The 12,321-nt window shown below is 43.4% G+C and overlaps 1 long non-coding RNA gene across 1 annotated transcript in view; it reads right to left on the minus strand.

Annotated features, from left to right (window-relative positions):
* Positions 1–359: 359 nt before the first annotated feature.
* The window catches only part of LOC143830075 (uncharacterized), a 41,296-nt gene continuing 29,334 nt past the window's right edge, over positions 360–12,321 (minus strand). Inside the window, exon 3 of the long non-coding RNA XR_013228339.1 lies at positions 360–469. This is a non-coding gene — a long non-coding RNA (uncharacterized LOC143830075). The remainder of the gene's footprint in view (positions 470–12,321) is intronic.

Consider the following 12,321-nt stretch of genomic DNA (forward strand, 5'->3'; position numbering starts at 1 on the left):
AAGATAAGATGAGCTGGCAGCATATCTGTTCACATGGACATGATAACAGATCTCAAGTCAAAAAGTAACAGTCAAGGGATCCAATAATTCCCTTTCCAAGAGAATGCACTAAGAAAGCAGTGACCTCACAATCGCAATGCATCTGCTATATTAAGCATATTTATTATAATAAATACAATAACAGAAAGCGGAAGTAGTCCATAAGGCATTTAGCAGGGGGTTGTTTTTCTATGTAGACTTCTGGATCTGTGAACACATTATTCTTGATATGTATTATTCTTGTCATGTACCAAAAACAAAGTTGCTAGGCATGCTAGAACACTCACCAGTTCTCCTCACTTCCTGCTCACCAATTGCAAGCACGGAATCAGGTTTTGGAGAGCTGTTTGGATGTGTCCATTTGTACAATTAGGCTGCTTGCTTCTACTGCCCACTTCACCACGCTGCTACCATCTCCAGTTTAAATTACCTGTAGTTAAAAACAGGAGCGAAAGTTATAAATAGGTAGTTGATAATGTTGCTGGGCCCACCTCCCGTCTGGGGCTTTGCCCTCAAGAGTATGTCCCATTGCATCGCTTACTTCCCTGGACGGACATGTCATGGTTGAACCATTAGCAGTTTATGGGGTGAACAACTGCCCTTACCAGTACTGCTTCAGGAAGCTGTACCCCCTAGTGAGCAGGTCTGCCCTGTAGTGAGCGGACCAGACTCTGCTGCCGTGTCATGCTTTGCTGGGCTGGGCAAGGAGAGAGTGGGAAGTGAAAAAAGTACAGGATCCCCACTGAAGTCAGAGTTCCTGACTTCCTTTTCCTAGACCCTGGCAGGCTCGCCTCCTAAAGTTGGATTCTGAGATCATTAGAGCCTTGTGCCTTAACTCTGTCTTAGCTAGTGCCAGCTCTTTTCTTCCAGCTTGGTACCTGACAGTGACAGAGTGCATGTGAGCTCTGTAAAGAATGTTCTAAAATGGGAATTATGTACATAGTTCTTGATGGGGGGGCAGGCGGATGTTGGTTGGAAGGGGAAAACTGTGTGAAAAATTTCCCCTTGACTGAGGTATGATTTTTCAGTATTGCCATGGTGGTTAAGAGATGATCCCAAAGCCTTATGAAGCCAGAGGCATGAAGAGACTCCACTGTATCTAAGCAAAGAATCATGATCAGAGCTAAGTGCAATCAAAGTCTACACCTAATACTGTAGCTATTTTCCTGTGACAAAGTAGTCACATACCCCTTTTCCATGCTTGGTTCTATGATTCTCACAGATCCTCACATACTCAGGCCAAGATGAACAACTGCCTTTTGCAGGACCATAAATCTACACTGCATGTAAAAATCTTTGTGAGGAACGAAAGAGGCTGGGGAGTTTCGCTTCTATTCATAATGGTTCCCTCTGGAAACAACTCTTTCAGTTTAAAAGGGATCATCAGGCTAACTTTGCACATGTTTCTGTATATTTAGTAGACTGGCCTTTACAGTAAATTTGATAATAACTGTAATATCTAATAGCCCAGAGAGTGCATAGAAAGACACAAAATGCTGTGTCTTTGCCTTTCAGATTTTGATCCATAGACCAAACACATTTGTTGTATGATAGAATATACAGCAGGTGTTGCCTATAAGAAGAGAGTGATTATCAAATGAAGAGATATATTTTCCCCTTGGACATTTGGTTTGACCTTGAGGATGCCAACTGCTTTCTCCAAAAGCAAAACATTTCATTATTGGAATCCTGTGTCCTTCACAACTTAGTGATTACATACTCCTGTGTATTAATCCATATTAATTTCCTTTTATGTATAGTGATGATGATATTCCAAAGGCCTCAAATTGCTAATCTGAACAAAAAAGAGACTATTTTTTCAGCCAAAGTGTTTTGTTCTAGAACTAGATAGAAGAAAAAAAGTTATCCCATACAGGAATCTCAGGGAAAACATACAACATGGGTAGTGATATGATATCACTGTAAAGCTATGACGAATGGGCGGTATAAAAATCCAAATAAATAAATAAATAAATAAATAAATAAATAAATAAATAAATAAATAAATAAATAAATAAATAAATAAATAAATAAAAAATGTTGAACATTTATCAGCAGCCATCACATTTCATAAAATAAACACAAACTCCTACACCATAGGATCAAGAACTAGTCACTGAAAAATAACCCGAGTCTTGAAAAAACAGTTAAAATCATAATTCTATGTTTTATAGAATCCTACAGTTTATATATAACTATTTCCCTGTAAAATATGCAACCAGTTCCTAACTGCTGTGTCTTGATAACTGTCGAATATGATCAACATACTGAAATGTGATGTAAAGGAGAAACTGAAGTAAAGCTTTGGACATGAAGAGGTGGGACCATGGAGATGGGAGACTGAAGTCTGCAGAACCTTCAATCTCATCAGCAACCTAACGATCTGCATTTCACTAGTATTCAATTAACATGTGGTTGAATGATGATTGACAGTGAGGAGTGATAAAGCGCATTCTGCATATGTTCTTTAAAGAACTGCATTTACATTAATCACTGGACTTACAGTTCCGGTATAGTATTATGGGAGTGTGGAAAAAGACATTATCTACTTTCACCACTTCTGTACTCCCACTTGGCTCACTGAGGACTTCCACAATTAGATTCAGTGGGAGCTGTGTAAGACAACACTGATTTGCCTTCCTTGAAAATCTTTTAAATCTATGCCCTAATATATATGGACACATCCATATTTCCAGAGGAATTTTGATTTTTAGAATACACGGTATTTGCACTTCAGGGAGTTTGCAGATTCTGAGTACATTTTAAAAAGAAGGAATCAGATTGTTGGCCGCTTTTGACATTGTGGATCACGAACTGTTGGTCCACCGGCTCGCCGGCACGGGGATACAAAGCACAGCTCTACGCTGGATACGCTCCTTTCTCCAGGACCGGACCCAGAGGGTAGCAGTGGGGGATGAGTTCTCGCGTTCCTACAGACTTCTTTGTGGAGTCCCACAGGGCGCGGTCCTCTTCCCCACACTGTTTAACATCTTTATGCGCCCTATGGCCCAGCTGGTGTGGAGTTTTGGGCTGGGTTGCCACCAGTACGCTGATGGCACCCAGCTCTATCTCCTCATGGACGGCCGCCCGGACTCTCCCCCGGAACCATTCGCCAGATGTTTGGAAGCAGTGACTGAATGGTTCGAGCAGAGTCGCCTGAAACTCAACCCCTCCAAGACGGAGGTCCTGTGGCTGGGAGGCAGACGGCAGGACCAGGCAGCGCGCTTACCCACCCTGGCAGGAACGCAACTTACTATCGCGCCCCAGGCCAGGAATTTGGGTGTGATCATTGACGCCTCCCTGACCTTGGAGGTGCAGGTCAAAAAAGTAGTGGACCAGGCATTTTTCTACCTGCGCCAGGCCTGACTACTGGTGCCCTACCTGTCCCCCGAACACTTAGCCACTTTGATCCATGCAACGGTCACCTCCAAAATAGATTTCTGTAACTTGCTCTATGCGGGCCTTCCCTTGTCCTGGATCCGGGAACTTCAGTTAGTGCAAAACGCAGCTGCTAGGGTCCTCACTGACACACCTTGGAGGACCCACATCCAGCCAGTGCTGAGGCAGCTGCACTGGTTGCCAATTGCTGCCCAGATCCGGTTCAAGGTTTTGGTTCTAACCTTCAAGGCTTTATGCGAGTTGGGACCCACATACCTGAGGGACCGCCTATCGCCCTATGCCCCTCGCAGGGCCTTGCACTCTGCAGGTGAAAATCTGTTGGTCATTCCCGGCCCTAGGGAAGCACGCCTGGCCTCGACCAGGGCCAGGGCCTTTTCGGTCCTAGCCCCCGCCTGGTGGAATGAGCTCCCAGGAGAGCTGCGGGCCCTGCGGGATCTTTCATCATTCCACAGGGCCTGCAAAACGGAGCTCTTCCGCCAGGTTTATGGTTGAGGCCAAGGCTGACAATATAGACCTGTGCCCCCCCCCGGGATTTGGGATTAGGACCGAAGTAAACACCATCAGGATCCCCTCTCCACCCGCCAGTAGTGGGTTTTAATGGGGATTTTAGGATGTTGTAACCCGCCACGAGCCACAAGGGAGTGGCGAGGAATAAATATAATAATAATAATAATAATAATAATAATAATAATAATAATAATAATTTACTTAGTTTACATTTGCTGCCCAATAGAATAATTCCAGAGGGATAGCCCTATTAGTCTCTGGCAGCAAAATAAGAGCCAGCTTGGTGTAGTGGTTAGGAGTGCAGACTTCTTATCTGGCGAGCTGGGTTTGATACTGTGCTCCCCCACATGCAACCAGCTGGGTGACCTTGGGCTTGTCACAGCACTGAGAAAGCTATTCTGACAGAGCAGTATAATCAGGGATCTCTCAGCCTCACCTATCTCACAGGGTGTCTCTTGTGGGGAGAGGAAAGGGAAGATGAACGCAAGCCACTTTGAGACTCTGAACCAACTCTTCTTCTTCTTCTTCTAAAGCAGAAGTCCAACCTTAAAGACTAACATAACTTATTCCAGCACATGCTTTTGTGAGTTAGAGCTCACTCCATCAGACGTGTGAAGTGCATCTGCGTAAATAGATATACACTGCTTTTAAGCATTTGATTAAGTGATCTCTGACTCATGAAACCTAATGCTAGAATAAACTGTGTTTTTCAGGTGCCACTGTATGGCTGTTTTATTTTGCCAGAGGGGTAAGCTAACTGGAAGAATGGGGTAAGTTAGCTTTTACTTGTTGCTTTTCAGAATGCTTGTAGTATCTGGAGTAAAATAAATATGAAACTGGCAGCGACAAATAGCAAAAACTGAAGACCTTGGAGTAAAATTTCAAAAATGTTTTGTCAACAGTAAAGAAATTAGAAAAACAAATTCTTGGCTGAAAGCTGAAAAGGATAGGTTTGGAATGTTATCTGAAAGTATGCTACAATCTCTGAATTTGTAGCCAATCCTAAGATAAAGCACTTTGTTTATATGTTAACCATAGTCATATAAAATGACTTGTCTAACTGATGTGCTAGCAATATTTATCTTGGGTTTCGAGAACTGATATATCAGTTTAATTAGTTGCTTTTTTCATTTTCCATTCCAATATACAGTACTTTGTAGATTAAATATAGCTTCTCTGATAACTTTCAGAATTTACATGCCACATCATTCTGTGCAAATGCATTGTGATCCTTCTGAAATTCACTGACTAATGCTTTCTGGTTAGATTTCCTGAACACGTAGTCAAGACTCAGGGAACACTGTACACAGCTTGACACAAGATAACTTCTAGGAAGTCTGAGGTAGCCATACCCATTCTAAAGCCTCCCATTTGGACAGTTTTGTGATTAGGGTTCAGGGCTAAGGAGTAAGGCTAGTATTGGAATTTCACTGATGTAGCTGATGTGGCCAGATCAGCAGTGTAAACTGTGCATTATGGGCACTGATCTTGACAAATGCCATTTCCTTGTGGGTTACATCTTCCTTTCTGTAACAGCCAGGATGATATGCTAAAGAAATATATTTTAGGAGCACAAGGACAGAATACCAGAACTTTATAAACATAGGATTCTATGTCTACAATGCAAGAGAAGCTTGGAGACTAATAAGAAAACAGGAGTATCATAGGGCTAGAGGAGTCTGTTGAAGCAGAATCTTCTCCCTGTATTACAGTGACCATAGACTTTAGTGCTAATGTTGTATATCAGATGGGTGTTCCTGTCATACTAAATATAGTAAAAATGGCCTTGGTTTAAATGAACCAAGCAATGAATCTGAAATATACAGGAAATTGAGGAAGGGGTCAGGCTTCTTCCCTCTCTTTATACAGAAGTGTTACTATAGTTGTTTCAAATGCTTATTAAAACAAGAGTGGTACATGAACTATAGGTCTAATATAGAAGAATTGTTAGCAGGGGCTCCATCATACTCTATTTCTGGCAATAAAAGTGGTTTGTGTTGACAGCAGATGGGGTGGTTATGTACAGGGAAAAATGACCATTCTAAGAAGTTCCCTATTATTTCCTCACTTTAGTTCCAAGAGGTCAGAGAAGAGATACATATGGTATCGTAATGATATTTTACATATCTGGTGCTAAAATGTGTACATAATATCCATGTTACTAGTCAAAGATTTTGAAAGAATACAGAATTGTGGAGGATATCCAATTTCCCATCAGCTGGCTTATGGGACACATATGGGTGTGTACTCTGCAGGTGTCCAAGAACAAACTTGCTAGTGTGATCTTGTTCTGGAACATATGAAGATTTTGTTTCTTTAGACTCTTATTCTACTTTTCCCTCCAAAGAGGGAAAGACTGGCATGCTTCTTCTAGCTGTTTTTATATATTGCTACATACCTACAACATAACAGATAGCCAAGATAATATGCTAAATAAATAGATTTTAAAAGCACAAGGCCAGAATATCAGGACTTTATTTTAAAAAACCATGCATCACTGTATTCATATATGTTTTTTGCTTGTATTTTTGTCTAGCAAAGTCAAGAATAGAATATGATTCATTATATTACAATTTTCAAGAGGGTTTTCTTCAAATGTCAGATAAGCTTACTCAAGTATTTCCATAAAGGCTGATTAGCTTTCTTTGACAATTGGATTTAAAAAGAAGTTTACACACACCTTAAGGATAAAGTGCAACAGCAACAAAACACTGGGTCAAAACAAGTTTTGGAAAATTTGAGTTAAACCTTCATTAACTGGAAGAGGACAGCATTTTATCCATCAAAAAAGATTTTCATTTAAAATTGCCAACAAAACTTAGCTACTTTTATAATAGTTGCTGAGTCCCTCACATCTTTAAACCGCCCGTGGCGCCACGGGCGCCACGGACTTAATAATTCGCTAAGGCCTGCCGAGGCGGGATGTGTCCGTGATGAGGAAGGGTCCGGATTGGACCCTTCCTCACGACAGACAATCGGAGGGACCAATCGGCAGGCGCAAAGCGCCTGCCGATTGGTCCCTCCGATTCCCAGCTCCAGGAACTGCGAGCCGCGCGCAGCGCGGCTCGCAGTTCCTCCCGGCGTCAGGCCGCCGCCCGAGGGAGCCCCCGGCAGTCGCGCAAAGCGCGGCTGCCGGGGGTTCCCTGCCTGGCGGGCTGGCGTGGTGAGAGGCCGCCAACGAGAGAAGCTCGCCGCCGCGGACCAGCCCGCCGCCGCCGCGGACCAGCCCGCCGCCGCCACGGACCAGCCTGCCGCCACCATGGACCAGCCCGCAGCCGACCAGCCCGCCGCCGCCGCGGACGAGCCCGTCTAAGGGTAGGACCTAGCGCCCGCTGCATTCCCCTGCAGCGGGCTTGATTACTAGTTTAGTATAATTTTAATCCAATGTTTCTCATTAACACAGCTGGATTTCAGTTTCTTCAGATAGTTAGCTAAAGGGCGACGGTATACATCAAACTTAGGACATACCAGAAGTATGTGGTACAACGTGTCAGGGACACTACACCCATGTAAACAGTATCTCTCCTGAGGAGGGATCTTCAAAAATCTACCTTGGGTGACATTTGAGGGAAAGATATTTAAGCGAGCTACTAGAATAATATTAATCTGTGCATGTAATTTCCATCAGGGCTGTTAGTCACCACTAGAATTGCTGATTTCTGGTTGAGAAATTCCTGGAGATCTGGGGATGGTGATGGGATGCTGATGCTACAGAGTTCACCCTTCAAAGCTGTTGTCATTTGAGAAGATCTCTATGTCCAACCTGAAGGTTGGCAATACTAATTCATGATGTACACATGAGCTAGACCCAGAATAGGCAAAAAACAAAAGAAAATCTTCTCCATCAAGCCATTTCTGAGATATTGATGACCACCTTTTGCTGAACTGAGCCAATTTGGTTTAGAAGAAGAGCTGATTTTCATACCCCACTTTTCACTATCATAGGGAGTCTCAAAGTGACTTATAATCACCTTCCCTTCCTTTCCCCACAACATCCTGTGAGGTATGTGGGGTTGAAAGAGTTCTGACAGGACTGCTCTGTGAAAACAGTACTATCAAGGCTGTGACTAGTTTAAGGTTACCCAGCTGGCTGCATTTGGAGGAGTTGGGAATCAAACCTGGCTCACCACATTAGAAGATGCCACTCTTAGCCACTATACCAAGCGGGTGTAATATTTTTTTCCCCGCCGGCATCATACTGAATAAGGGAAGAGTGTCCATTCCTGATACCTCCTTGTATAATGTTTAATATCAAGCTGTCATCTGGAGTGAAAGATTGTTTGCATATAGAATATTCTTCTTCACTGGAAAAAAAACCTGACTGAAGTGGCTTTCATATCTCTTTGATTATTAGTGTTCTATGAGAGCAATCCTAAACTGATTTATTCAGAAGAAAAATTCTATTGACATTCAACAACGTCTAGGTAATTGTGCATAGGATTGCAGCCTATGAGTACTGAAATTATAGTAATCTGAAGGATCATCCTATACTAGAGGATGCACAGGATTGCATCCCATGAGTACAGTAGTAATCATCCTGTAGTAGAGGATCTGCCCACTGATAATACCAATTGATTTTCACCTCAGCTTTGTCTAGGATCTCACATACCACAGGGGTAGAAGCATGTAAATAATTTCAGATAATTCTAAACAAAGGCTCCAAATTCACTGCAGTCTATAGACATGCTGAGATGTTGGGATTTTGCGGCTTCATGACTGTTGTGAAGCATGTTCTCTATTCAAATGGATGGGAAATTGTCAGCTATAAGGGGCTGAGTCTAAGGAGCTCCCATAGACGATGTGGCAAAATGGTATTGGATTAGGGCTGAGGAAACGTATCTTGAACCCGTCGCTCATAGATGGTGACTGATTCAAGATGAATTTCATATGATTTGCAACAGAAGATTTTTGTGGAGTGGAGAACCAGGCATGCTACCCTTAGCATGTTGTAGGAAAGAGAAAGAAATATAGTCAAGGATTGTAGAGAATTGCTGTTGAAGGAAAACAGTGTTGTATTAATTGTTATTTAGCCTAGTGCTTTCACAGAAATTCTGAGGTAACACATTTCTTATGCTGCTACGTGTACATAATTTTTCCCTCAAAGACACAATGATAATGCTCATTGCTTTTACATTTGGAGAGGCAAATGTCAAGAGAAGTTTTTTTTTCCTCTTTAAAGTAACATAATGTATACAGTGCATTGCACTACCAGCCACGGGCTCTTTAGTGTTTGGTTATCATGTTTAAGTTGCACTGGAACATGCCTTTATCTGAAACTGAGTCATTTTATAGATCCATAAAACCTACATTTTCTGCTGTGTTCCTTTTCTTTTTAAGTTGGACACTCAAAGCAAACCTAAAACCCTAAAATAAATCTTCAAATGCTGCACAAAGCAGAACAAGATTTTTATTACATATCTTTGCAATTAGGACTAATTTACTGCCTCAAGAGCTGGCGATGGGGGGGGAGGGAAAATGTGTAAGCTTCTTCTTGCATAAATATACCTGTGTAGGGCAAAGAAAGCTTCTCTGTAAATGTTATCTCCTTGTATTCAACAAGTACCAAGGTAATTTGTACTGCTACATACCATAGAACATTAATGAATGGTCCTGCAGCTGGCGGTACCACCTTGGCTCCTTCATCAAGGCTCTTATTCCATGTTTTTCTGCTTCATATGAAACTTGGATCCTATCCCATCGCAAGCTTTCCCTGCAGCTGACTCTCTCCACCCCCTTTTCCTGCTGCCCCAAAGTACAAAACATACTTTAGAAGTCTCTGCTGGAAGAACGCCAGCCAGCTTTCCACAGAAATAAGAGCAGGAGTTATGTCTATTTCTATTTATATCTGTTTATAAAAAGCAACACTTTGAATTGTAGTGGAGTGTATACTCACTAGCTCAGATATAGAGTTGCCAATCTCCCAGTGGGGTCTGGAGATCTCCAGGAATTACAGCTGATTTCCAGCCCACAGAGATCAGTTCCCCTGGTGGAAATGGCTGCTTTAGAGCGGTGGTCCCCAACCACCGGGCCGCGGCCCCCTCTCCCCGCCTCCCCTGCAGTAAGAAACTTCCCAGGCCGCAAGCTTGTGGCCCGGCAAGCTTCTTACTGTGGGAGGGGGGGAGAGGGAAGCATGGCATGTGCGGCTGGGCAATCGCCCTCCCTGCTGCCACCGGTCCGCAGCCTGTAAAAGGTTGTGGACCACTGTTTAGAGAATGGATTCAATAGCATTATATTCCACCTAGGTCCCTCCCCTCCTCAAACCCCATTCTCCTCAGGCTCCACCCTCAAATCTCCAGGAATTTCCCAAATAGAAGGTAATCCTACTTAGAGAGGGTCCAGATTACTGAACTGCCAGAAGAAAAAGAAAAAAATCACTGCAGTACAGAGTGCAACTCACAAATGGACTCTGCACTAGATTTATTTGAAAAGACTTAAAAATCCACACATATGGTATGACAGAATATGTCTATCTGGAGATATTAACCCAACTGGATTAGTTTCTATGTCACTAGATCTCAACAAGGAGATTAAGGCTTGTTTCCCTGGAGCTTTTTATGGCTGGAATGATTTCTGACAATGAAACATTCTCCCCAGGGCTGCAACTCGAAATGGACCCCTCAAAGAGCCAGCTTGCTGCAGTGGTTAGGAGTGCGGACTTCTAATCTGGCATGCCAGGTTCAATTCTGCACACCCCCACATGCAACCAGCTGGGTGACCTTGGGCTTGTCACAGCACTGATAAAGCTGTTCAGACTGAGTGGTAATATCAGGGCTCTCTCAGCCTCACCCACCTCACAGGGTTTCTGTTGTGGGGAGAGGAAAGGGAAGGCGACTGTAAGCCGCTTAGAGAAAATCGGCATATAAGAATCAATTCTTCTTCTTCTTCAAATGCTATTCATCGTCTAAGAACAGTATTTCCAGAGCCTTTTTGGACTGCAGTGGCAGGAGAAGATGAGAAAGTCATATTCCATGGGCAGAAACCATTCTGCCTAGGAAAATATCTAGACGATGATTTCTTCCCAGGCAAAAAGGCAAATGGGATTTTGGGCTGTATCAAACCGAGTATCATGTCCAGGTCACGAGAGGTGATGGTACCGCTGTACTCTGCCCTGGTTCAGCCTCACTTGGAGTACTGTGTTCAGTTTTGGGCACCCCAAATGAAGAGGGATGTTGACAAACTGGAACGTATCCAGAGGAGGACAACAAAGATGGTGAGGGGTTTGGAGACCAAGACTTATGAAAAAAGGCTGGGGGAGCTTGGTCTGTTTAGCTTAGAGAGGAGACGATTGAGAGGGGATCTGATAACCATCTTCAAGTATTTAAAAGGTTGCCATATGGAGGATGGAGCAGAATTGTTCTCTCTTGCCCCAGACCAGAACGAATGGGATGAAATTAATTCAAAAGAAATTCCATCTAAACATCCGGAAGAAATTCCTGACAGTTAGAGCGGTTTCTCAGTGGAACAGGCTTCATCGGGAGGCGGCGGGTTCTCCATCTTTGGAAATTTTTAAACAGAGGTTAGATAGCCATTTGATGGAGAGGCTGATTCTGTGAAGGCAAAGGGGTGGCAGATTACAGTAGATGAGCAATTGGGATATGAGTGTCCTGCATAGTGCAGGGGGTTGGACTAGATGACCCATGAGGTCCCTTTCAACTCTATTATTCTACGATTGTGGCAGATTACAGTAGATGAGCAATTGGGATATGAGTGTCCTGCATAGTGCAGAGGGTTGGACTAGATGACCCATGAGGTCCCTTTCAACTCTATTATTCTATTATTGTATTATTCTAAAAATTCTGATGATGCAGGGTCACCTACCCATTCGTCAGGGATATGATTTAGTTCATACCTGAGTGGCCTAGTGCTTCCCCCTACTTTCTTCAAACTAGCCTAAATTTTGCAACAAGATTAAGCTCTCATAGTGAAGTGTTTTGGGCATGCAGGCAAGTTGAAAGGATACAAATCAGTCACTTGATCTCTCAGTACTTTATTTTGCAACACCCAACCATCTGTGTGACCAGCCATTGGTCAGCAAAGGAACTGGTGATCACTGCTCTTCCCAACTTTCCACTTCCACACAGCAGTCCTTCCTTACCCCAGGAAAATTTATTTACAAGATCACAGGAACTGGATGGAGCAATCCTTATCCATTGTTGTTCCTCTATATATTTCTGAAACAGCCTAGGGGGTGGGACGTGTCCGGCTGTCCAAGTTGGAATAGGGTCAATCAGGGTGCAGCTAGCTTTGTCCTGATTGGCCCTGCCCCTGCGGCTCCCACCCTCCGGCTTTGGACTCTAGCCTCTTTGCTCTCAGATGCCTCAGTGCCTGGACCCAGCAGTACATAAGAGGGCCCTGGACAAAGGGTCGTGGTGGAGG

This window comes from Paroedura picta, chromosome 2 (assembly GCF_049243985.1).
Source record: "Paroedura picta isolate Pp20150507F chromosome 2, Ppicta_v3.0, whole genome shotgun sequence".
In the NCBI taxonomy this organism is placed as follows: Eukaryota; Metazoa; Chordata; class Lepidosauria; order Squamata; family Gekkonidae; genus Paroedura; species Paroedura picta.